At 39.0% G+C, this 25,009-nt stretch overlaps 1 protein-coding gene across 3 annotated transcripts in view; it reads left to right on the plus strand.

Moving 5' to 3' along the window:
* GALNT1 (polypeptide N-acetylgalactosaminyltransferase 1) overlaps positions 1–25,009 on the plus strand; it is an 86,756-nt gene that overhangs the window by 13,506 nt on the left and 48,241 nt on the right. For 2 of the 3 annotated variants that reach the window (XM_063399016.1, XM_063399025.1), the window contains exon 2: positions 11,696–11,870. The gene's annotated coding sequence lies outside the window, so the exon portion shown is untranslated. The remainder of the gene's footprint in view (positions 1–11,695; positions 11,871–25,009) is intronic. The other variant, XM_063399034.1, reaches the window with a different exon arrangement.

The following is a 25,009-nucleotide window of genomic DNA, read 5'->3' on the forward strand; positions in this document are numbered from 1 at the left end:
AATTCCAAATTGCATGTAATGTAAAACATCCTGCTACACTCAAATTTCCTGTCATTCTGGTGATGTTCATGAGTCACTGATATACTTTTTAAAGCATTTGAAGTAAATCACTGGGTCACAATATTGAAAAACTGTACTGTTGGCTCCTCATCTTGGAATTACTTCAGTAAGTATGTAACTTGTAAATAGTTAAAGGCTAGGCCTCTGCTTTTAAAAAATAACACAAAATCTGATTATGAGACATTGCTTTGTGGAAAACTCTTGCAGAAGTAGATTGCCTCAAAGAGCAAATGTTTGAGATTGAGGAGAATTGGGATCGGATGGCATTAGTGATGCTACCAAGCATCTTTTAGCAGATAAAAGTAGTTTGCATTGTGTTAGAATTAGATGCTTTGGCAGGTGTTCACCATGGGCTCAAAATAAAGGCAGGCAGGTACTGGGCAACATAAAACCTGTAGGAAAAGGGAACACAGAAGTTGGCAAGAGAGAATAAAATGTGTTGCTCTAGAAATAACAGAGTATTTCAGTGGCTAAATAATAATTCACTATTTCTTTTGTCAAATAGTGATGTTACAGAGGTATAGCAAGGTAATTAGTAAAAGAGATGGCAAATCCAGAGCTGAGTAGGGAATGTTTAAGTGTTGACTGGGGACAATTTATCTACTGACAGGTAAAAGTTTTGGCTAGCATCGTTAGCCTGTCCAGCCAATTTCACATAGGAAAAATCACTTTAACCTTCTTCCTTCCTGCCCCTCTTGACTCTGAAAAAGGCAAAATTTTCTCTTGACATAGGATTTAGTTTCCAGGAAAATACCAGTGGGATCTTTGCAAGATCTGGGGTGGATTTATATGCCTCAGTAAAATACAGAATAGGCACATTCTCTGCTTTCAGTTACAGCACAGAGCACACCGATATAGTCCTGGAGTGAGTTGGAATAATTGTTGGGGAGGTGGGAAAGATAGTATATGTATTTGGATGACACATGATGTCTCCTGAGCAAAAAAAAGTTACATGGTATTCCAAACTGTGGACCATATATAAAAAGTTAGGTGTATGTGTTCTTTAAGTATTTGTAATTTTCTTTTACATTCATCTGCTGAAGATAACACTGAAAAGTTTGTCTTTTACAAACTTTTTTGCCTTACTCATTCTTGATGAATAAGCAGAATGTCATTATGGTTTGGAAAATCAAATTTAATTTTCCATTCCGTATGTAATTTTCCCATTAATATGGAAGGTTGATAAGGCTTTTGCTGGAAGAATTGTATTTAAGTAATCATATTTTTATTTAGAGTTTATTTAGAACTTGCTTTCTGGAAGTGTGGAACACTTTTTGCTACAAATCTAAGAGCAGTGCTGACAAATCACTGGTTTGAGCATTCTTGGTGTGTAGAACACTTCAGCTTGCAAAGCAAATACCCATTCTCAGCATTTGCTGTTCTTTTGAAGCTGATGAAGCACTTGAACTACTACTTTAAGTTGATTCTTCTTAATTTCATATGCAAGAATCCTGAAGCTAAATGTTCATCTATGCACATGGAAACCCAGCTCAGGTATTCTGACAAATAGATTGTCTTCTGTTTTGGTGGGAGCCTCCCAGGGAGGAATTTGCAAGCCGGAGGTTTTCAGTTGCAGAGGAAGGTTTTACAAATGCTGTTTGAGCTGGCACTGCTTTCTCTCTCTAGTTTAGTTACTAGTGATGAGTTGAATTTGAGTCTTTAAATAACATAGTACATTTCCTAACATATACAAAAAAGTTAGTTGATACTTTCCACCTGAGCCAGTGTTGAGGAGTCATTTGCAAAGCACATAACTTTGTCAAAGAGTTGAGCTGAGAGCTGAATGAGTTGGGAGGCTTTGTTTTGGTCTGTCATGAGCTTGGCAGAAGTGTTGAGAGCTCCCTGCCTGCTTTGCTGCAATGACAAGTTAAACATTTTGGGATAAGTTGTTTAAAACAGTATAGTGCTTCCAAAAGTTTTTCCCATGTGTGTCTAAAGGAATAAAAATAATTCAGTGTTGACTGAACAAAATGATTTTTTTTGTATTTCTAAATTTTCTCCTTTCATTTTGATGCTTGCTGAAATGTTCTATAGCATGGCAGACCTACTTAGAAAATAAAAAGTTACGATTTTATTCTTCTGTAAGTCAGTTCTCAACATCCTGATTTTTCCTTCAGTGTAGCAGGTGCCTAGCCTACCTGTTGCGCTATTTTTTAAGTAATTTTGTTTTTAGGGGCTGATTAGAAACTTAAACATTCTGTGTGTTTTCATATTGCTACCTAGCTTTTGATGTAGACAAGGATAAGCTGCTATATAGAAGATTCCTGTTTCATCTCTTTTTGGAATATTCAAGAATTACCTCTCAACCTTGGATCAGTCAGGTGTTTAGGCAAGCAGCTCATGTCCTTCCAGCTATTGCAAATGCTAAATTTTCACTTTGTTCAGGGTCGAATTCTTATCTGAATAACTGATGGAGATTTCCAGTAGTGTTTCTCATTCCCTGAGGTATTCTCTTAAATATCAGATTAATAATCCTTTCCTCATGATGTAATGATGTAATTAACAATGTTTGTGGCCCAGCTGCTAAAGAACTGGTAAAATTGGGATGGAAAACGGATAGAGAATAACTGGAAAACACTACAGAATTGGAGAAAATAGAAGATATTAAAAACAGAGGCAACTCTCAGGATTTAAGGGTTAGGTTGTTAGCTTTTGTGTCTGCCCCTGCTGCTGAAGTAGTCTTTTCCCGGGCATTCTTTCCCTTCCTCAGGCAAGTATTGTGAAATAGGTTGCAGAAATGTCTCGACTGCAGTATATTTCCGTGCTGAATTAGCTCTAATCTGTACTCAGCTGTGATGTTGTCAGAAAGGAGTGTGGGGATAGAGCAAATGCTTAGGGACCAGGGGTGTTATTATGCAGTCCTTGAGCTGCAGTGCTAATTTTCAGCATTCTTGACTTTTTTTTTCACTTGTTTTAAGCATGATGCTTACCTTGTTTCCTGCATACTGAAGTATCTTTTGGGTTTGTGCATGTAAAAAGAAAGATGCTGCAAACAGCTGACTGACTCAGCAATTAGTAAATCAAATGAAATGGGATATTTCTAGGAAGAAACCTGAAGGTTTGCAGCATGATTTGGAAAAGTGTGGGCTGAATTGCTGCATTGCCAAAGGCTGCATTAAAACAGCAGTGCTTTTTTTAGAAAAGCTAATTCATTGGGTTATTGTCGCAGTTTCCTCATCCTTGTTTTGACAGTGTTAATGGCTCTCAGGGTTCTGTTTCGACTACCTGAAAGTAGCTACTGACTTTACAAAAAAAGGGACAAGAAAAAAATTGGGATCTGTATTACTAACTGAATCCATTGTTTTGGAAACTTGATCACATAATGTTTCCCGTGTTCCTCCGTGGTAAACAAAACTTCCTGAATTAGGGACCATTATCTCACCTGAAGCCAGAGGAATTTTGCCTGCTTTATTTTGCATAGAAGAATGGAATATTCTGTTGCTGTTGTTTAAAGTGATCTTGCTACTCCTGCAAGTGAGAAATGATAGTCATTTGTCAGCTCAGCCAAATTTCAGATACTGTTGCAAGCAGCAGAGCTTTGCCTGGAGGCAGATGCATGTATCCGAAACTAGAATTTCTGTGGGAGGGTTAGTATTTGTGCATGAAGACATATGCTCAGCCAAGCAGTTTGTTGGTTTGGGTATGTTTTCTCCTGTTGACACTGACAGACAGTCTTACTGAAAAGCTTTAAATCTGGCAGAAGGCAGAAAACCATTCCCTCTTCACTATTTATTTGCCTCACCACAAAATTTTGTTTTTAAATAGAACATTAATATTTTCAAAGGACTGAGTCCCTAGGCCAGACTTTTTTTTTTTTTCCCCTAAGGGAGGTTGTCTGTATTACTTCTGTGCCCTAGGGTTATTTTTTTCTAGAGGTTTACTTTTGTGTACTATAAACTTAACTGTTCCCGGAGTTAAAGTCCTAATTAGCAGTGTGTTATTTTGGACTTTGGAGTTATGGTATGCTTGTTCACCTCCCAGACAGGTGTTTCTAACATTTCCATTACTTACTGGGGGCTAATATTGTAATGTGTGATAGTGTAAGAGTTCGTAAAAGCTCATGGACAAGAATACAATTTTCCCATTTTCCTCTTTGATTAACAAGTGCTAATTACATAGTGCAAGAAACTACTTCCTGTTAGATTTGTGAGGGGTTTTTTATAGTTTCATTTGGTTCCTAAGTTGGTAAATATATAAACAGCCTTTTTAAGCTCTTTATACAGCCACAAATTTTGTAATATTTGTATTTCTTTTGCAATGAAGCTGTAGAGCTGAGTAGAGAGTGGTCTGTCTCATGCCAGGTTGCTGCAAGAAATGATTTCTCAGTGTCCAAAAAAACATAATTATGTGTGTGGAGCAGTGGTTTTACTTTGGGGATTTTCTACCACTTAGCACTTTGTTTATTATCTTTGTGAGAAAATATTAATATCACTGATGCCCCTTGTAAATGTTGAGAAGCATTGTGTAAATGTGACATTTGCTTTTGCAAATTTGCCGGTTGATTTATTTCAAGTACTGCCTCTTGTGAATGGCAATTCTTAGGATCTTAGGATATTCTTAGGATCTTACCTCCCCCTCCTACTTTTCTCACTCTAAGTAATGTGCTGTCATTCCTGCTATAATACTGTGTGTGTGAACTCAAAAAATCTAATCCTTTGATTAGAAGTAGAACAGTTTTGTAGTTCTCTTTCTCTGCATATAAGATGGAGTTTCTATAACTTTATTATCCCATGGTTGTTAACACTTGCAAACTGATTTCTTGGCCCATGGAAGGCAGAGGTTGTGGTTTTTTAAGCACCATCAAAACTGTATATTTGAAAGTCTACCTTTTCATCCTTCTGATCATGTCTGAGGTAATGGGAAATATTTGTAGTTATTTCACTCTGTAGTTCCACTGTAATTATCAGTGGAAATGAATAAAATGGGTATGGGAATAACTCATATACATTTTTTTTCCTAAACTCTGTTCTCCCGTGCCCTCCACACCTGTAAGCTTTACTACTGTCTGGGTGTTTTGCATCAGATCAGAGAAAGGGAGGTTACAGATTATTCATTTGAACATTAAACCTAGAATAAAGCAGACAGCTCTTCTGAAGCCCTCTCCTTGCTGTTGAAAAAAATCATTGATCATAGGGCATGCAATTTTACAGAATGTAAAATTTATGAGGGCAGCTGTCACTGATTTTAATGTAGTTATGTATTTAGCTATTTTGCATTCATTATTAAATAGGATGTTTTTACTCCGTAGACCTGGAAACATTTAGTCTTTTCTCATGAGTTAGGGAAGAGTAGAAAATGTTAAAGCCCCGTCTTTCTCAGCTGAAAGGACCCTCATTAATACATTTGCCAGTGTTGATGTTATGTACACTTTTCCTAGCAAAGAGCAGTATTCTGAAAATGGAAACTGAGACACATTTGTAAAAACTAAGTGAAGAAATTCACACTGTGTACATGGCTATACACATGCACACACATGGGTAGCTGGGGTTACTGCTGGTTTGCACCCTGAAGGGGCTGATGACTCTGCCTGGTCGCTGCTGCCTGTTCTAAGGCTCTTGCCATGCTCGTGTTTTTTGGGGAAGATGACTTGATCTGTCAGAGTAAGTGATAACCATCACTTACTCTGTCTCCTGAGCTGCATGTGACTTGTGGTGAAGAATTGCTGGTGAGGTCCAGAGTCAGTGCTCTTTATACAGGAAATGTGCTGTCTGTAGTGTTGGGGGTGTGCATCTGCTGCTGGCCCCACCTGAGCTCTTCCCAGCAAGGGCCGAGAGGACAAGACTGGAGTTGAAATTGGATAGGCAGGTGGAGTTTTTAGAGCAAAGTACAGCTCAGTCTTTCTGTTTTCATAGCCTATTACAATGGACACATTACTGAGAAACTGCACTACCCACTCTTCATAAACAAACAACACAAAAAAACACTTTAGTTGACACAAACATTATTTTTTTTGACTTCTGGATTCCTTCATAGTGAATGTTTAGTCAGTTGAAGGAGCTGAGAGGTGTCTGATGCGTTTTTCACTGTGGCTCACATCCTCCATACACCCCAGTGCTGGTTGCTTTGCATACTTGTGAAACAATGAGGGTAGTGTTTCCTGGTGGCTGAAGAGAAGGTGCAGAGGGTGTCTGCCAGCTCGCAGCAGTCAACACACAGCTCTTTGTTGATAGTCCCACTGGAGGCAAGCCTGCCTGGGTTGATGCTCTGTGCTCCTACTTAAAGCTGATGTAAGTTAATGCTATCAAAATAAACTGGTTTTGCTGATTGCCTTACTAATGTTTTTGACCCATGATAGTTAAGAAAGATTTCTGTCATATTTACAAACCTGCAGTGCTTCTCCCGATTTGTGAATAATTTGAGTTTTTGTCTTTCTGGAGAACAGTTATGAGGTTATGAAAGATAGCTTGCTTTTTTTTGGTGGTGGTGGTGAGTTGAACAATTCTGTATAGGTAGATTTAATTATGAAAAAACTATTTCTTACAGTCCAGAGGACTGTAAGAATGTAATGGTAATGTAATGGTGCTGAATATGACAGTATACACTTCACTGGTGAGAGCAGTAGACTGTCTTGTATTTTTATTTTTTTTCTGGTGCTTTTCAGCAGTGTAGTACTCTGAAGGAAGATGAAGATAACCTTTTCAGCAGTCTTGATTTGGGGGTACGGGTTGGGGTGCATTTTACAGTTGGTTTCTAAAAATCATATTTACTTCAAAATACCTCTGTGGCTTCAGTCACTCTTGGTCCCTTTCATACAGTGCTTGTGTTGGCTGATGTTGCTTTGGGTCCCTGTTCCCAGGGGCAGCAGGAGGTCTGTGAGATGAAGATGCTGCTGCGTTGTTTGCATGGCTGTGTGTGCCAGAATCATTGCTTGGTTGCTGAACAACCTGTTAGTGAAGGCCAGGAAAAGTAATGACATACACTTTAGATGTCAGTCTGATCAAAGCAACTGTTACCTTGACAGTTTTTTCCTAGGTTTTGGGGAGGTAATATGATAGCAGTGTGTACTTAACAGCTGTTAAACATAATACCTGTCTTTATGGTTTTGCTGATTCTATTATAAATGATGCCTATGAGCTTTTTTTTTTCCAGACAAACTGCATGCAGGAAAAAAAACCCTCTTTGGATTGTCTCCATTAAGAAAGATTTACTCGAATGATTTTTTTCCCCCCTTGCTGACTTTCTGTGTAAGATAAAGCCATGGAGACTTATGGAACAAAACTGTGATTGTTTTGTTGTGCACTCTAGATTTTTTATGTATTTTTGGTCACTTCAGGAATAACAGGAAGATGATGTGGTTTTCTCAGTGTTACAAATCTGTTTTCACTAGAGTTTAGTGGCACCCTAATAATTGAAAGCTTTTCTGTCCAGTCTCTTGCACTGATTTTTCTGACCTTGTGCAGGGTCATACCCCTGTATTGAGCTGGTAGAAAAAAAAGGTTGATGCAACGGAGTTGGCTCCATATTTTATGGCAGGTGCATGATTTTGTGTGTGTGGGGAGGTGTTTCACTGAATACAAAAGAAATTGACTGTACAGACTAGAAGGGTAATGCATGGCTAAAAAATCATTCAGTCAATCCGCATATTTAGGAAGAGGTGACAGTGGTAAGTGGGTGTAGGGATAGACGTTATATTGGGCATAGATAGCTCTGTGTGATTGTTGCTGTTTTAATATTAAATGTATCAGAAGGAAGTTCTCTGCATAATAGAAATGCAAATATTGAGACTATTCAGTATAGCCACTTGCTTGAATATGAGACAGTTAAATTTTGCACTCTACAAACATTGTGGCTGTGAATCTGGTCAGCATATTAGATTGACTGAATAAAATTTGTTTAGGTTTCAATAAGTTTCAAATAAGCCTTTCTTCATTTTTAAGCGATGTCCTGGTTTTGGCTGTGATGGAATTAATTTTCATCTTAGTAGCCAGTACAGAGTTTTGTTTTGGATTCAGTATGAGAACTATGTTGATAACACACTGATGTTTTAGTTGTTGCTAAGTAGTACTGACTCCAAGGCAAGGAATTTTTAGTGTCTTATGTTCTTGACAGTGAGGGGGCATGCAAAAAGCTGGGAGGGAGCATGGCCAGTTCAGCTGACCCAAACCTGCCAAAGGGATATTCCATACCACAGAACATTGTGCCCAGCATATAAGCAGGAGATGGGGTTGGAGAATTGGCCTGGGATACAAAGAGTGGATGTGTGGGGGTGGCCTTGTTGATGGATGAGAAACTCAACATGAGCCAGCCATGGGCACTCGCAGCCCAGAAGGGTGGCCGTGCCCTGGGCTGCATCCAAAGCAGCACAGCCAGCAGGGCAAGGGGGTGGGGGACTCTGCCCCTCTGCCCTGCTCTGGCGAGAGCCCTCTGCAGTGCAGAGTCCAGCTCTGGGGTCCCAGCACTGAAGGCATGTGCACCTGCTGGAGTCCAGGGCAGGGACACCGAGGTGATCAGAGGGCTGGAGCACGTCTCCTGTGCAGACAGGCTGAGAGAGCTGGGGCTGTCCTGCCTGGAGAAGAGAGGGTTCCAGGGACACCTTAAACATTCCAGTGTCTAAGGGGAGCTAAAAGAGAGCTGGGGAGGGACTTCTTACTAGGACAGATGATTCCAGGACAATGGGTAATGGCTTTAAACTGAAAGAGGGTAGATAGAGATTAGATATAAAAGAACTTCATTGTGAGCGTGGTGAGGCACGAGAACAGGTTACGCAGAGATGCTATGGATGCCCAGTCCCTGCAAGTATTCAAGGCCAGGTTGGATGGGGATTTCAGCAACCTGTTCTGGTGGAAGGTGTCCCTGCCTGTGTTGGGGGGTTGGAACTGGATGGTCTTCAAGATTCCTTCCAATCCAAACCATTCTATCATTCTGTGAAGATCAGAGATGCATAATCAAGGCAATGTAAAATGCTCCAGAACAGGAAGCTTGTGGACTGAAGAAAGCCACATGTGATACTGTTACAGAGCAAATGAAGGAAATACGGCCTAGATAAAAAAAGCTATTTTAGGATGTGTGTAAACTCATTAGATTAGCAGTAGCCAGAGGTTTTTTCAGTAGTTCTCCTTCAGCAAGGAAAGTACATTGTATGGGATTTTGTATAATTGTTTTAGCTAACTGTTCTTGTTCATACTGGCTAATTAGCATATGGTTATAAATCTAAGGACAAGATGTGTTTGGGAATAAATTCAGTTACACAAAGGTGGGATGGCAATTCACAAAAATCTTAAATATTGGAGTGGTGGCCTGGGAGAACAGGATTTGATTTAGAAGAATGAGTGGAATGCTTTATATTTAGGTCAAAATAAAATATGGAGAACCTCTGTTAAGGTCCTCCTGCCATTCCATTTCTCACCATGGATTATATAATGAGACCAGACATTGCAGTATGTTTGACGAAGAAGAGGTGTGTGTGTGTATTGCCATGACTAATTGATGATATAATCTGGAGGATGTGGAGTTGAGCCTTTTGCTTTGTTCTATATTGTGAAATTCAAGTACTATATCTGTTTTGGCCATTGTACTTCAAGAAAGATGTAGGCACACTTAATTTGCCTCAGGAGTGTAATGACTGATGCTTTAGAAAAGGTGCTATGTGCAGAAGGAGTGATTGAATTGGCAGTTTTGTAACCCAAAGAAAAGATCAAGGGAAATCATAAGCTTTTAAGTGTGTGGAAGCTCACTACAAATAAGTGAATATCTGCCCTTGGTAGCTGTGCCTTGCTTATTAATGGCAGCATGAGCCATTCTCTATGTGTCCTCTCACTGTTTAGCTTTTGGTTTTGTGTTTTATAAGGACTATTTATAATCCATGTCTGGACAGCACTGAACAAAGAGCCTGAATCTTACGATCCTTTGAATACATATATAAATTAGCAAAACCACTACAGTAAGGATCTTCATCTAACCAGACAGATGTAGAGAGAGGTATTTCAGCTTAAACTTTAGAGCAGATAGAAGAAATTTGCTCCCAGACTTGCCAGCCACTTGGCCAATAACACACCTGTTTTCCCATTGGTAAAAATGGATCGTGTTCTCCACACACCTCTGTGGGCACCCGAGTTTTAGTGAAGAAAACTGCTACACAAAAGGCTAATTTAACATAAGCAACACTCATAATTTTTTTTTGTGTATTGCAGGTTACAGTGCAGTGTGTAGAGCCTAGTCAGATATATAATGGAAATCTGTTTAACCTCTTGAAGGCAATAGCTAATTTGCTTTGATAAAGGAGGTTGGGTCTCTTCAGAATTATGTCATGATCTCTTATATTAACATATGCAGAAAAGAAACAAGTATGATTTATGTTAGGTTTCCTGCTGGATATGTCTTGGATCATATTTTTCTGGCCCTTTGAAACTTCCCTGTTTTTTTCAGATTAGTTAAAAATTGGTATCATTTCAAGAAGATCTTTAGCCAGTACTATTAATAATCAGACTTTAAATCAAGACATTTTCCCCTTCTACTCTGGTATGCAAAAAAAGGGAAACTGCTAGGTATTATATTTATTTTACCTGCTTCAGTATTGGGGTAATAATTAATAATTCATAATTAATAATTAGGTGGTTGACAAACACCTTTTCCATCACTGCCAGTCTTAGCCTTCCTTACCATATACTTCCTCCTTACTGCCATATCATCGTAGTATCAGCATCTTTTTTTTTCCTTGTGCAAAGTTTTTATCTGGACAGGTACTAGAGGTAACAGTTTAAACAGGCAGAGCAAGAAGCTTGAGGAACTTAGTAGGTTCAGATGTAATATGGCAAGTGCAAGACACAAGCTTGAATAATATATGATATAATATGGCAAATATTACCTAAGTGCAGACAAATTTCAATTGCATTAAAAATGGAACAAATCTCTCTTGAATGTTAAGATACATTCTTTACTTTTCAGCTGCTTAGAATTTCCCTCAGACATTGCTGTATTAACTGGGCAAAGGCAGAGATTTGAAGGAACTCATTCAGTATTGCTAAACTTTTAACGGGTAAGACTTGGAAAGACACAGGCATCATTTTTCAGGTGTCACTTTTTTTTTCTGTAAGTGAAAAAATGTTGCTTCTGAAGCGTCAAGTCTGTGTTATTACAGTAACACCTTTTTTTTACAAAATCTGTCATTATAAATGCTAATGTTTAACTTGTGGGCGAGAGATGAAAGAATGTAAAAACCCCTACATCTATAAACTAGAATATGTATAGGAAGATTTAGTCCAAAAGAGTGATCATCTGGGGAGCTGCTCATGTGAATGTGTGCTGTTTTTTGAGGAGGCTGTTTTCTTGCCTCGTTGAGAACAATTCATAGTTTGTTGTGCTAAGTATTCATGATTGGATAGAGGACGACATATATAGAACTCAAAAATAGATAACAGCTTATTTGGGAGGACAGGCAGTCCTCCCACTTAAATCATATCATCTGGAAGGCTAAAAAATGTTGATGACTTGTTCCACCTCTCCACTCTTCCCTGCATATGTTGTTTTCCTCACAAGCACAGTTCACTGCCTCTTTTTAGAAACAGTCTTTGACTCCTTCTCCCTTGCATGGGATTTTAGATTTTGAAATCTTAAGTGAGACACTTTCCTCCCCTTCCACCTCAAGCTCTGCCAGAACCGAGCTAGGAACTCATCTGAATTTCTCTTTTTCCTCTAGGACAGCCTTGAGCCCTTGCTGTTGGAGTCCCTCTTTCCCTTCTCCGTTCATGTCGGAATGGCCTAGGCCGCTCCGTTGCTCCATGGTTCCTGCCGCAGGTGCTCTACAGCAATGTGTCAGGATTTCTCCTCCAGTGCTTGTGGCCCATCCAGATGGCTGTAAACCTGCAGAGGAGGTGAGTACAAGATCTGTTCCAGGAATTTTTTTGATGCTTTGGTCAGGTCTGTCTGCTTTGGGGATGTTTCAGAGCAAATGGAGCCCTTAATGAGTGAATGTGTGCTTTGTGACTGGGATGCACTGGGCTTGGGTGGCAAGGTTTTGCTAGTGACTTAGTTGGAGGTGTCTTCTCTGAGAAGCTGCTAGAAACTTCCCCTGTGTGCAATGCAGCCAGTGCCAGCCGTGTCCCAGAGGGACCTGCCCCTGGCCAAGGCTGAGCCCATCACGTAGAGTGGTAGAGTCACTGGGGTACCCCATAGGAAACCCAGGCTAGACCAGTGCGTTCCCAAGGACTGCACCCGATGGAAGGGACCCGTGCTGGAGCAGCTCATGACGAGCTGCAGCTCATGGGAAGGACTCAGACTGGAGAAGTTTGTCAAGGGCCGCTTCCTGTGGGAGCAGGGGAGAAGTGTGAGTAATCCTCCCTCTGTGGAGGAAGGAGAGGCAGAGCCAGGATGTGATGAACTGACTGTAACCCTCTTTCCCTGTTCCCCTGTGCTTCTAGGGGGTCGAGAAGGTTGAGAAAACTGAAAGTGAAGATGAGCCTGGGAAGATTGGAGGGGTGGGAGGAAAGATTTTTAAAGATCTGGTTTTATTTCTCATCCTACTCTGATTTGATTGGTAATAAACTGAACTGGTTTCCCCATCTTGGGTCTGTTTTGCCTGTGATGGTGAGAGATTTCTCCCTGCCCTTATCTTGACCCACAAACCCTTTGTTATAATTTTTTTCCCTTGTCCAGCTGAGAAGGGATTGGACAGTGACTTTGATGGGCACCTGGAATGCACCCAGGGTCAATACTCCACATGCATATTCCATATTTTACTATTCCTTCAGCACCCTGTTGGACCAGTTCAGTTGTCTGCAGCTATTAAAGGAGTTTCCATAAGAATCCATTTAGATATTAGTGCAGACCTAATTAAACTGTTACTGTGGTTTTCTCTGAGTATTGGGAAGCATAGTATCCAAGCGGATGAAGGACCTCATTATTAGTTTTCCTAAATTGACCTTTATCCTCTATCCTCTTTATCTTATATCTTGAAAAGCTATTTAGTCCAATGAAGCTGGAATTCAGATTAACTTTGCATCCAGATGACCTAAGAAAGCCTGAGTTTTATTTTCTCTGTTTCTACAACAAACACAGTACCCTTAAAGCATCCTTGTCAGACAAAAGATGATTTATTAAACTACCACTGTGTAGTCATTGGCTGTGCAGTGAGGTGTTTAACAACTGAGTATTTGGGAAGCCCTCTCTGTGTGCATCTCCTACGCTTTTTTTAAGCTTGATTGAAGCAAGATGGAAAACCAAAGTTTTTTAATAGGATGGACAGGCAAAGATGTGGTATGACAGGTCCGTTTCCTCTGGCAGAAAAGTTTAACCAGTGCAGTTGTATTTAGTGTGTTATATGGTGTCCTGCACCTGGAATCATTGGTATTGATGTTTTGCACGAATTTTTCACCCTGATTTTTTTCTTTCCTGAGACCTATTAGCAGTTTTCATAGATTAGTTTTCACAGACTGAGTTCTAAAGGACTCTTTGGGTCCAATTCTGAAGTTCAGGTTCTGCATGCTAAAATGGGAAAAGTGTGTTTCGTGTTTGAGGGGATCCTTTTCCAGTCACCTTCAAAAGATCTAACGTGTAGTCTTAAATACAGTTCTTCAAAGGTGTAATTGGAACAAGTATCAGTTTAGAGGAGAGGAAAAAGTATATCCAAAATTACTACCTAATACTATTTAGTAGTAGAGGCTGCTAAGAGAAAAAAAAATCTAGGGTAAAAAAAAGTAGGGCATTTTTTTTACTTCTGGGTTTACTTCTTTTGGCCACTCAAATGGCATCTTCACTGATGTTTTTTCATGGTAGCTCAATCACATCTTTGGTGGTTGCTGACTAATGTTGGGTTTAGTGGGATCACAGATTTGAGTAGAACGAACTTCTTTTGGGGAGAATACCTGATAGGTCTGAGTCTGCACTGAGAGACTGATGTGGCTGAATAAACACAATTGTTCCTGGTTATTTTTCAGTTGTGTCAGTTCTTGGATTAAGTTTCTTCATTGCTGTGTAGATTTTTGCTGGCAGAGCAGAAGGCTGGCATGTTGGGAAGCAGCTACTTACACAGTAATAGCGTGCTGATAAATCTTTAACCATGGTCTGGCTTCTAAGGAATGTCTACTTTCTCTTCTTTTAAAGATTCTAGAGCTTTCCGAGGAGATGTAAATCTTTCAGAAAAGGTATTGAAGAGTAATTTTAAATATCTTGGAACACAGAATTTTAGAAGATGTTATAAAAACATCTGATCTCTGATTTAATTTAAATTTTAACAGTGATTTTATTTCTCAAATTCCCTGATTTTCAATTAATAAATAGTTGAATTTCCAAAACAGTTCCATCGTATTCCTTTCTTTAATATTTTCTGGCAGATTGACCTTTTTATGGTGACCTGTTTGTCTCTTGGCTTCTAGTCAGGAATTAATTTTGAATTGTAAAAAAGCTCAAGTTGCTACAAGCTTTACATCTTCAAGAATCATTTGATGTCAAATTAAATACGCTAGCTGTTTTTTCATGAAACGCCTCACAGTTTCTGGGGAAAAAAAAAAAACAACCCAGCGAAGTAGTAAGTAGCAAAGTATTTGAAGAAATTTAAGTAATTCACTGAAGTCTGATGCATACCAACCATACTGAATGTTCTGCTGATTGTTTTCCCTATGCAGCTATGCAGAAAATTGTTACCATCACATTTACTGGTAACTGAGGAAACAAGTGAACTCTTCCACCAAATAATCTTTCTGTCTCAAATTGCATATCACACTCTTCAGATTTCTCTGGACTGCTGTACAGCACAACAAATAAAAAATTCTAATTTTTTTCTTTTACCTTACTGATGCATTTTCTGTATCTTGATATGGCTATTTTATTTAAATTTGTCAAACTAGGATGAAAATTTACAAGTTAGGCCAGATGAAAAACATATTTTGGAATCATTAGTTTTAAGAGTATAGTTTTGAAATTCAGTGTCTGAGCAAATCTGCGATTTTTCCGTCTAAGAAATATTTAAGAAACAAAAAGAAACATTTAAGAAATACAATCCAGCAACATTTAAAAAGCATTTATTACAGAATAATAAACATTTTCTTTTGAAAATTACTTTGTTTAAATAATTTCCATGGCCTAAGTGAAAACTAATTTTTTAAGTTTTATTGATTTTTGGTTTACTAGCATTTTCTTCCGTAACTGAACTCCAAGCATGATCTTTTTCTTTCTTTTTTTTTTTTAAAGTGCAGATTTTTGAAGCTGTTAAAAAATTTGTTTCTGTAGAACTCAATTCATCTTTTCCGTAGTACTGCTTTTGACCAAATGTGAACATTGTAAATTTTCTTGTTTTACAGTGAAGTTGAAAGCTGGGAAGGAGTGTGTGCATGATCAATTGAAATCTCTTTGATTTGGCCCGTATTTGTCTACTTTTACAGCTACACAAACATATTTAATGGCTGGGTGGAGACTGTGTGCCCCAGGCTTTTTGAATCATATGGGCTGCTTTATATTTCCTAGTTGGGTGGGTTCTTCTGCCACTTTCTCCTCCTCCTCTTCTACAGTTTCGAGTCCAGCAGTAGCAGATCATTTTCCGTCCTGCCTCTACATTACCTGTTATCTCAATTTTTGTTGGTGTGGTAGCAAACTGGGAGATGCAGATGTAAGAGCACTGGAGTAGGAGGGGGCATCTGCCTGCAGGGACGTGAACTGGTCATAGCTGCTCCCTGTCAGAGTTAGGGATCGTTTTCTTGCTGGAATAGCAAAGGGAAAAAGGCACAGAAAAGGAAAGGGAGAGTAGAACTCTGAGATGAGAATGTCTCAGTGTGAAACCAGCCCTTGCAAGCCTTTGTTGAAAACGGGCAGTGCTGCTACCTTGTGATTCTGACAATTCTCTTGTGATGTCAGGCGTCACAGGCCAGCCTAGAAACCGCTGTAGCTCACCTGAAGGCTGTATTCGGGAGTTTAAGCTCAGTTCCTGTGGCGATGTCAGCGCCAGTGCTGCAGACCAAGACGCCACATGGACAAAGATTCAGGACTGTAGTCCTGAAGAAGAGCCATTGCTATGTCAGTCTGCTTGCAAATTATTCTGGCAACTTCTCCCTATCAGTTTCTTCTTGCCTTGTCCAGTCTTGAAAATGTATTCAACTTCTAAAGGATTTCCAGAACCTGGCATTAATTAGTCTGCCTTTTGCTTTTTATCTGAGGGTTCTTTTCTTCTTGTTCACCTTTTCAGTGTAGAATCCAAAATATGGATATTGCCTACTTTAGAAATAAACTTTACATGGAAAAATTTATGAGTCTCATGACTGAAGAAAATCTCATGGTTGTTCTTTTTATACCATGTGTACATTTGCATGGATTAACAATTGAAGCGAAGTACTTTAAAGTGTGGAATTTCTCAAATTTGCGTTGTCAATGATATCTGGAAAGACAGAATTAAGAAAAACTGCATCTAAAACAAGTGAGTCTAAGGGGGAAAGGGAAGGATGGATGTGAAGAATCTTCTCTCTAGTGCAATACTGTGTGTGTTAATTAAGTACAGAACAGTTGTTAGCAGCAGAAGTTACCTGCTGAGCACGGAGCATTGTGATGTGAGAACAGGCTGATTGGGGAATGTGTGCTTAAAAGCTGTATGGCCTTTCTCTATAAATACAGCCTTTTTGCTCTCTAGGTAGGCTTTTTATTTGCCTATGGATATAAAGCAAAGGAGCACAAGTTTTTGCGAGAAACATTGTAAAAATTCTATGGGTTCCAAAATTTGACAATGCTAGCTTTTCTTTTTTTTCTCTGTATCTGATCAGTCTTTTCTTTCTAGAGTAAGAGAAACATGCATATGTTTTGGGGGTTGTGGTTTTTTGTTGTTTTGTTTTTGCTAGACTTTTGTGGATGGAGATGTGATGTTTTCTCTGTATTTCAAAAAGTGTTTAGCCCTGCAAAACTGCTGACTTATTTTGGTTAGAATCTGGGTGTTTCCCTAGACATGATGGGGTGTGGTACTTTTTGATTTTTATTTTAAACTATCTGCAGTGCCACTTTTAAAGGAATGGGAAGTAAAACTTGCTAGCTTGTTTGAATTCTTTGCCATTCTGCGTTCTACTTGCAATATCATCCTTCATTTTACCTGCAGTAGTAGAACCCACTGTGTGTTAAGTGATTGTCACCTGTACGTTTGCAAATTGTATATCCTAATTCTTCAAGTCTTTGCTATTAGTCACTTGTGTTATCCTTTCAGCAGTTTTTAACTTGATATCTGCCTGCATTTGATTTTTCAGCAAGTTCTGCTATTGCTCTAGGCAGAATTCAGCCATCTTCTCTATGATAAACACCCTGTAGCCCCACCATGTATGATGAATTTTTATTTACCTGTGCTTTTTTCAAAACTTTACTTCTAAAACACTATTTTGAACATTTTCCACATATACTGAAGGCAGAGAAAAAGTGTTCTTCAAAGTTATTTGGTATTTCTTCAATTTTCCCTTCTGGATTTTTAATCTACAGTTGAAAGTTTTCAGGATTAGAGGTTTCTGCACTTAGTCACATAAGGATGATTGAATCTATTGACTGCAATTTACCCAATGTTTCCAAAAGTCTCCTCTATAATATTTTTTTCTCTAATTAGCTGACTCTGCTTTTCTTTAAATCAAATTCTTGCCCATTAGTGATTCATCCTTAATGATGGCTATTTGCCTATGTAATTTTCTGCCATTTTTAAAAGTGTTTGAAGAATTAATGAAATTTTTTTTTTTCTACTCTCGCTTGTGGCCTTGATATGTACCTAAAAAATAATCAGAAGCTTTATGGAGATTTGGTATTTTTGAACATTTGAGACCTAGCTTGAAAGATTTAATAATTTCTTACAACATATAAGGAAGGTGTCAAGGATGTCTTGTGTAAGATTTATTCACTTGTTTGTTCAGAGCCTGCATAGGCTTTTGTCTAAGAAAAATATGTAGCTAGTTTTGTGATGGTGAATTCACCTGACCTTCAAGTAGTGAAAGATTTCTCCTTGAAGTTTGTAATTCTTTCATACTGACACTTTAGTTTCTAGTTTTCTTCTAACATAATAGCAGAATAGAGAGTAAATCTGAAACCCTTTTGTCTCTGTTTGTCACTGTTTTCAAGAAGAATTTGCTTATTTCCTCAAAATACTGCAAAAGCAAATGCTACCTGACTTTTGAGTGTTGACATGTGCAGACTGAAGAGAGTATAATCGGCAGAAAATTCTATTATTTGACACATTTGTTTGAAGAGCGAACTATTGATAAGGATAGTGTCCATTTTAGTTCAATCTCAGCTGGTAAATTCTGAGTTTGCTGTTAGGCATTTTAATGTAGAACTTTTAAAACATTTTGGAAGTCAATTTGATTTTCTGAGCCGTGCAGAAACGTTGTAAAGGAAGATGGAAAATATGAGCATTGAGAATATGAGACAGCTCATTGTGGTTTTACTTCCACATAGTCAAATCTAGTGCATATGATTTCTTAGAGAAGCTTGCTCACAATGCCAAATTTATTTTTTTGCAGAAAGAATTTTAACTTTAAAAGGAGTCCTATCAGGTAGCCTATTTTGCTTACAGCTCATCTTGCACCTGCCAAGTTATTTAAAATAACTTCTGGAGATGTATGAATTCTTGATTATTAGAAATTCTTGACTGCTTGCAGGCTTTGTTTCTTAGGCAACCTGTGCCTTGTAAGGCCAGGTGATGCTGCTTTTGGCTGGAAGCCTTCACACTGTAATACATCCTGTCACAAGGCTGAGTACCTAAAACATGTGGAGGTGTTTACAGCTTTTCCTTGCAGCCAGCTAATAGTGTACCAATAGCCTAATGCTCTGCTACTGTGACACTGCTCCACTGCAATATACATTTTGGGTAGTTCAGCTTTTAATTTCTTAAAAGGCCATTTAGATCCACAAGGGAGCCTGAAATTACTTAGTTTTAAGCTGTTTCTTCTGAGTAATGGTAAACTTGCACAGTGTGTACCTCACATGACAAATTGTTTTTCTTGAGGAAATGGAGGTCCTCACCTAGAACACCTGTGCTGATGTGACCTCAATTTTTCTTTAGAAGTCCTGCAGTGTTGGGGTTGAAAGACCAGCTAACACAGCTCTTCAGGGAGTTATTAAAGGCTGCAGTCAGTTTATAGCTCGGGGATGCTGATCGGCAGGAGTGGTGCTGTGCTGGAAAAGCTAAATGCTGGGTCACCATCTGTGAGTCTTCCAAAAAGAAAAACCATTCCAGTGGTTCTAGTCCACTTCAGCCTTCTAGGCTGCTGTGAAGGGCAGCAGAAGGCTCAAGTGGGTCTCACTGATGCATCTTCAGCCATTAATTATTGCACATCAAGGGTTTGTAAGCTTTGTGTTTAAATCATCTCTTGCTGCTGTGAAAAACAAAAGCTTTCCACTCGTGAATTGCTCATTGTCTTCATGCTGCCCCTGATACTCAGTGATGAAAATACTGCCTTTATTCTCAAGCTGGCTGTTTCTCTTAGTCAAGCACCCTCAGTAGCCCTCCCAGAGTGTGCATGTGGAGTAGCTATGGCTTGGAAGAGGAATGTTTGCTCTCTGTCAGCATCTGAAGTGTCAGAAACCCAATTTAAGACTGCAGTTGTTTCAGGAAAAGAAATAACTGTCTTTGGGCTTATAAATCTGTTTTCCAAAAAGGATTGCCTATTCTGCACCTGTCATGAGAAGCAATTCTGCTGTTCAGTCTAAGAGGGAAAAGATTTGAATAGCAGTGTTTTGAGCTTACCTGCCAGGGCTGTAACAGCCAATAACTTCGTGCCCATGCAAAATTCTACTTCTCTTTGCTTCAGGGTGTTCTATATCTGTGTATTCATTTTCTTATGTGTTGCAGTTAACCTGGGCTAATGATGGACTCCAAATATCTGAGGCATATTATATAAAAAGATATATAGTTGCTTTTTTGTTATCACATTGGCATTATTAAGTAATGTAATCTTATTTCTCACTGGACAGAATAGAAGTAAGTTTATTTTAAATTTTAGAGCAGTTGAGAGAATGGGAATGTATGAAGAATCCCTGAATGAGATGTCTGGTTTTGGATAATTTTTATGCAACCTGTAGAACAAGAGAGAAATGAAGTTATTGCCTCAGACATTTGAAATCTACTTCAAAGTCATAGAACAGGAAATCTAGTGAATCTCAGCTGGTTATATGACAGCAGTAGTCTTTGTACTTTTATTATGTTCTTAATTTCCAAATTTTAGCTATTCTCTTGAGCTTTTGCAATATTTGCAGTGGTATTCTGATAGGGAACATTTCATCTCCCTCCTGGATCAATTTATTCTTTTTCTTGCATAGCAAAAATTGCTGTGGAAAAAGAATGTAAATCCAAAATCTGTACATTGAATTGGTTTGAACTTTTATTATTTGATTAAAATATTGTTCATCTGGTTCTTTGAAACCTTGCCCAATGCAGTTTCTCCCTGCAAGCAAGACAGAGCTTTCTTAAAGTCTATCTAAAGAGGTCTATGACTGGGAAAACGTGTAATTTAAGTGATTTCAAAGGTTTTCATTTGAGCATTTGTGTAAATAATCTTTTGTTCCACTCTCAAAAATGCTGTATTGAGGGAATTTGGCACGTTTACAGACTCATTTGAGAAACCATTAAGCACCAATTTGCAAAATTATGAACTGTTTTCAGAAGTTCAGTGACTATAGTTGTTTCTGAAAACTACAGGTACCAAAATAGCATTGTATTTTCAATTAACTTTCTTGCATTCACTGAAGAACTTGTTTTAAAAGCCAAACTTTTTAAAAGCCAGTTTTTCAATTCAGAATTGTTATTTCCTTACTACATAGAAGTATTTAGGACTAAATCATAAAAGTTTAAAAGTGAAGTAAAAACTGCTTGGGTAAGAAGCTCTCTTCCAACCCAAGATATTCTCTGATTCTAAATAGGGATAATCAGGAGTTCAAGTACACAGTTGTAAACAGTTTGACAAAATTGTAGCTGGAGTGCATAACTGTCTTTCCATTTTTGGTATTGCTTTTCTATGTGATGAGAGATTTTAACCTCACAAGAGCTTCTACTTTTGTAAGTGTAATAATGCATTCTATTAATTTGTAGGAAAGGAGGTATGAACCAATAGCTTCTGCCTTTGTGTATGAAGTTCATCCTTGTTTTTCACCTGTAGTCAGCTACTTCTATGTTTGTTATTCTGCCTTCATTCCAAGGCCCACCATTTTTAGAAACATAATTGATTTTTTGTTCAAATGGTCAATTAAAAAATTGACTTATGAATTAAAAAATCATTTCTGATTAATTAAGTGTAGTCTTCCTACACAGAGCAAGAAGAATAGAAATTTATTTTACTGACCTACATTTCTCAGATTTTTCTGAAGTGCAGGTTTGCTTTTAATGAATTGTTTTCATACTGTTCAGACTAGTGTGATCTGCTTTCTCTCATCACCTCCTCAGAACTTACTTGCTGAGTTGTACTGAACAGATGAATACTAAAACCTTTAAAAATCCATCAAATGAACATAGACCCATGAAATATTCTTTTATTATATTGACTTCTGAGATGAGGAGTACTAGCATCCTCAAACTCTTTAGTATTATTTTTCCTGTTGAAATTTACTGCATGTGTTTGTGTTACTGTGAAAAAGATGAGGAATAACCTGTTTTTGACAGGCGATGGGCTGACCTAACTTAAATGGCTTTTCATCACTTGCTTTCATAGCATTGAAAGGTAGTGCTTTGTTTGTCCTCAAACTGACCTGTTTACTGATGTTCTGATGGTAATAAGATCTCTGCAAACAAGCACTAGAACCAATTTAGAGCATAGGCAAGCAAAAAAGAAAAAAATGATAAAACAAAACACATGAGGTCAGTAGTAAGAGTAGTTCTGAACCTGTTTGTAGAGTTGGCATCACTTCTGTTTTCAAATGTGGATGTATCCAATGGGATTGGCCTCATTAATAGTTCAGAGAATACACAGTTGTAGACAATGCTCACAACAATTTGCGTTGGCTCCATTTTTTAGAAGTTTGCTCAAAAATCCATACACATGCCTAATATGTTACCTTACAGTATGCCAGTTTTTCTCCCTCATTACTAAGTAGACTGAGAAGCTGAAAATTCAGTTTTGTATAGGCCGTCAATGTTTCCTTAGATGCTGTTCAGTTGATAATTTTCCATTTGGTTTAAACTGATATTAATAGCTTAAACATAGCAAATGTTGTGTCAGGATTTTGATGAGCCCTTATTCTGTGCCAGCTTCTGTTTATTCATATCTGAAATTCTGGAAAACAAACTTTGCATCAGCTTTGTCTGGTTACGTGCTGCATCTAGTGTAGAATCCTGATTTAGCTGAATAACAGCAATGAAGTCCTTTGTCAAGTCTGCTACAAAGTCATATTGAAGACTGATCACTAGTATAAACAGAGATAAAGTGGATCCAAAGATAAAAATGACTGAGTATTTGTATGCTATACTGGAAAAGAGTAAGTTTTCTTTCCCATGCCAACTGTGTTTGTGAAAGAGGTTGTTAAGTGAAACAATGCTCTTTATATGAGCAGTAATTTTAAAGATGACCTTTTCCTATAGTTTCCAATGTATTATGGACTTTGTCACAGGGAAGAAAAATTCACTTGACCTTCAGAAGTAACAAGACTTGAATGTACCCATTTTTCCTCTTTTCACTTTATTCTTGATAAAGTACAGCCTTTGTCCCTACCATTTCCAAGGTGTTTTTAACACTCCTTTTTCTTCCATAGTATAAGGGTTTTGTAATCTATAATCCAGTGTTTTGAAGGGATGAAAAACATTCGGTTTTGCAAAAATTTTCAATTCTATTACATTACTCTGTAGGTAAATGCAATTATTAAGCCTATGCATTTGGGGATTGTTTCTGTGGTTGCTAGGCTGCTTTATAGATGCAGTTGACTTTCTTTGCTATAAGAACACACTACTGATTCATTTTGAATTTGCTCTCGGGCTCCAAAGATTTCTTCCTGCAGAGCAGGTTCCAGGCATGGAAGTAGCCAGCCTATGTAGGTAATAGTTGTAGAATCACAAAATGGTTTAAGTTGGAAGGAACTTCAAAGGTCATATTCTAGTTCCAAGCCCCCGCCATAGGCAGGGATGCCACCAGCTAGATCTAGTTGCTCAGGGCCTCATCCAATTTGGCCTTTAGGAGTTTGTACTTCTTAGTTACTGAATTTTTGGGTTTTTAACCTGCCTGTTCTTCTAGCCTTTGGATGTCCCTGGAACTGGCCACCCAGATGCATTCCTGCATGTTGTTTCAGGGTATTGTCTGCATGCTCCAGCCCAGCTGGGTGTCACCAGCAACCTTGCTGGGCATGCTTTCAGTCCTGTCCCCCAGCTTCTCAGTAAAGACACTGACAAGTGTCAGCTCCAGTTTTGGCCTGAGGCAGCTGCCACTGGTGGTTGTCTGCCAGCTGGACTTTTTATGGCTGGTCAGAACCCATAAAGCCTGGTGGTCCAGCTAGCAGTCCACCCCCCGATTGCCCGCTTATTTAGATTAAATCTCATTAAGTTCTGAAAAAGTGCTCTGGAACACTGTCAGAGTCGCTGCTGAAGTTAACACAGACACCATTCACTGCTCTTCCCCTGTTCACCAAACCAATGCTCTCCTTGAAGTGAGATGCCAAATTGTTCAAGTATGCTATGGCTTTGGTGTGTCTGTACCGCCTGTTCCCCTTTTGGTTTTTGTGTTGTGCTGATCTGGTTAGGGATGAGTTTGCTTTGTTTTGTTGTTTGTTTATTGGTTTGGGTTTGCTTTTGTGTGTTTGTATGTGAGATTTCTTACATAATCTTTGAAAGGACTGAAATCAGACTGACTTAGCAGCTGGTTCTCCAGATTCTCCTTTCCTACTTGATGATAACTTTTTTCCTAATCTTGAGGATTGGGAAACTCTGGATCACCATTTCAGACATTTCACAGATGATAGAGAATGTCCCTGCAGTAAGACCAGCCTGCTCCTTCAGCAGCCTCAGATGTCGCCTCTCTGGTGCCACAGAGTTGCACATATACAAGTGGTTTAAGAGATCCCTGGCCTAGTCTGTGTGTCCTTCATGAGAAGTTTCACTCTTGCAGACTCTGCCACTAAGCTCCAGTAACAAAGGAGGTGAGAAAGGCACTCAGTATCTCAGCCTTCACCGTGCTGAGCACTGGACCTGCATTATTAGCTTTTTTTTTCTCTTTTCTTTTTTTTTTTTTTTCTTTTTTCCTATCCTTAAGGTGCTGTTCTTATTGCAGCTTTTGATTTGTTCCAACTTGTACTCCTGGATTATCTGAGAACTCCTCATGTGCCCAGGAAATGTAACTCAGGTGTATCCATCCCAGCAGCATCCTAGGCAGTATGACTGTTCTGGAAGGGCACATCTGCAGGCTTCCCTTCTGTTGCCACAAGTCGCTAATTTCCTGGATTGGTCTTTCTCAGCCCCCATCTTGGGAATCTCCGTCCACTTATCCTTTGAGTGCAATGCTTAGCTGTCTCTGCTGTTTTTGCATCATGGGGCTCAGACTCGTGGCACTTCAAGGTCTCTGTGGAGATGCATCCACCTGCTGTTCATCCTTGCTCACTGTGCTCCATAGCCCCTTCCACTGGAGGAGCAGCACTCAGGTAGAGCGTTCCTGCCATGGCTGAGGCCACCACCACCACCTCTGGGTGGCAGAGCCCTCTTCCCAGAGCTCTGGGTCAAGGCTCTGATATACTAAGAGCAGTTGCTTCATCAGAGTTTATGGGCCTCTCTGCTCCCCCTCTGTTGTGCTGGGAAGGCAGACAGGGGGAGTGCTGTTATAAAAGCAGTGGTGAAAATGCAGTGTGATTCATGGGAAGGTTGACTGCCCAAGGGAATGAGAGCCTTCATCTAAAGGTACAGGGAAGGGCCTTACCGATGGAAAACAGTGTGTTGAACTTTAGCATCACTGTCTTTTCATCACTTCCCAGAACCCTCAAAGGATTCAAAGGGTTTGCAAAGTGTCTTTTTGACATTTCATTGAACTGACAGAAGAATGTTCTTGTCTTAGAGGCAGAAATACCACCAGGCTGTGCATTCTAAAGCACTTGATATCGTTGG

This window comes from Prinia subflava, chromosome 1 (genome assembly GCF_021018805.1).
Source record: "Prinia subflava isolate CZ2003 ecotype Zambia chromosome 1, Cam_Psub_1.2, whole genome shotgun sequence".
NCBI classification, from domain to species: Eukaryota; Metazoa; Chordata; class Aves; order Passeriformes; family Cisticolidae; genus Prinia; species Prinia subflava.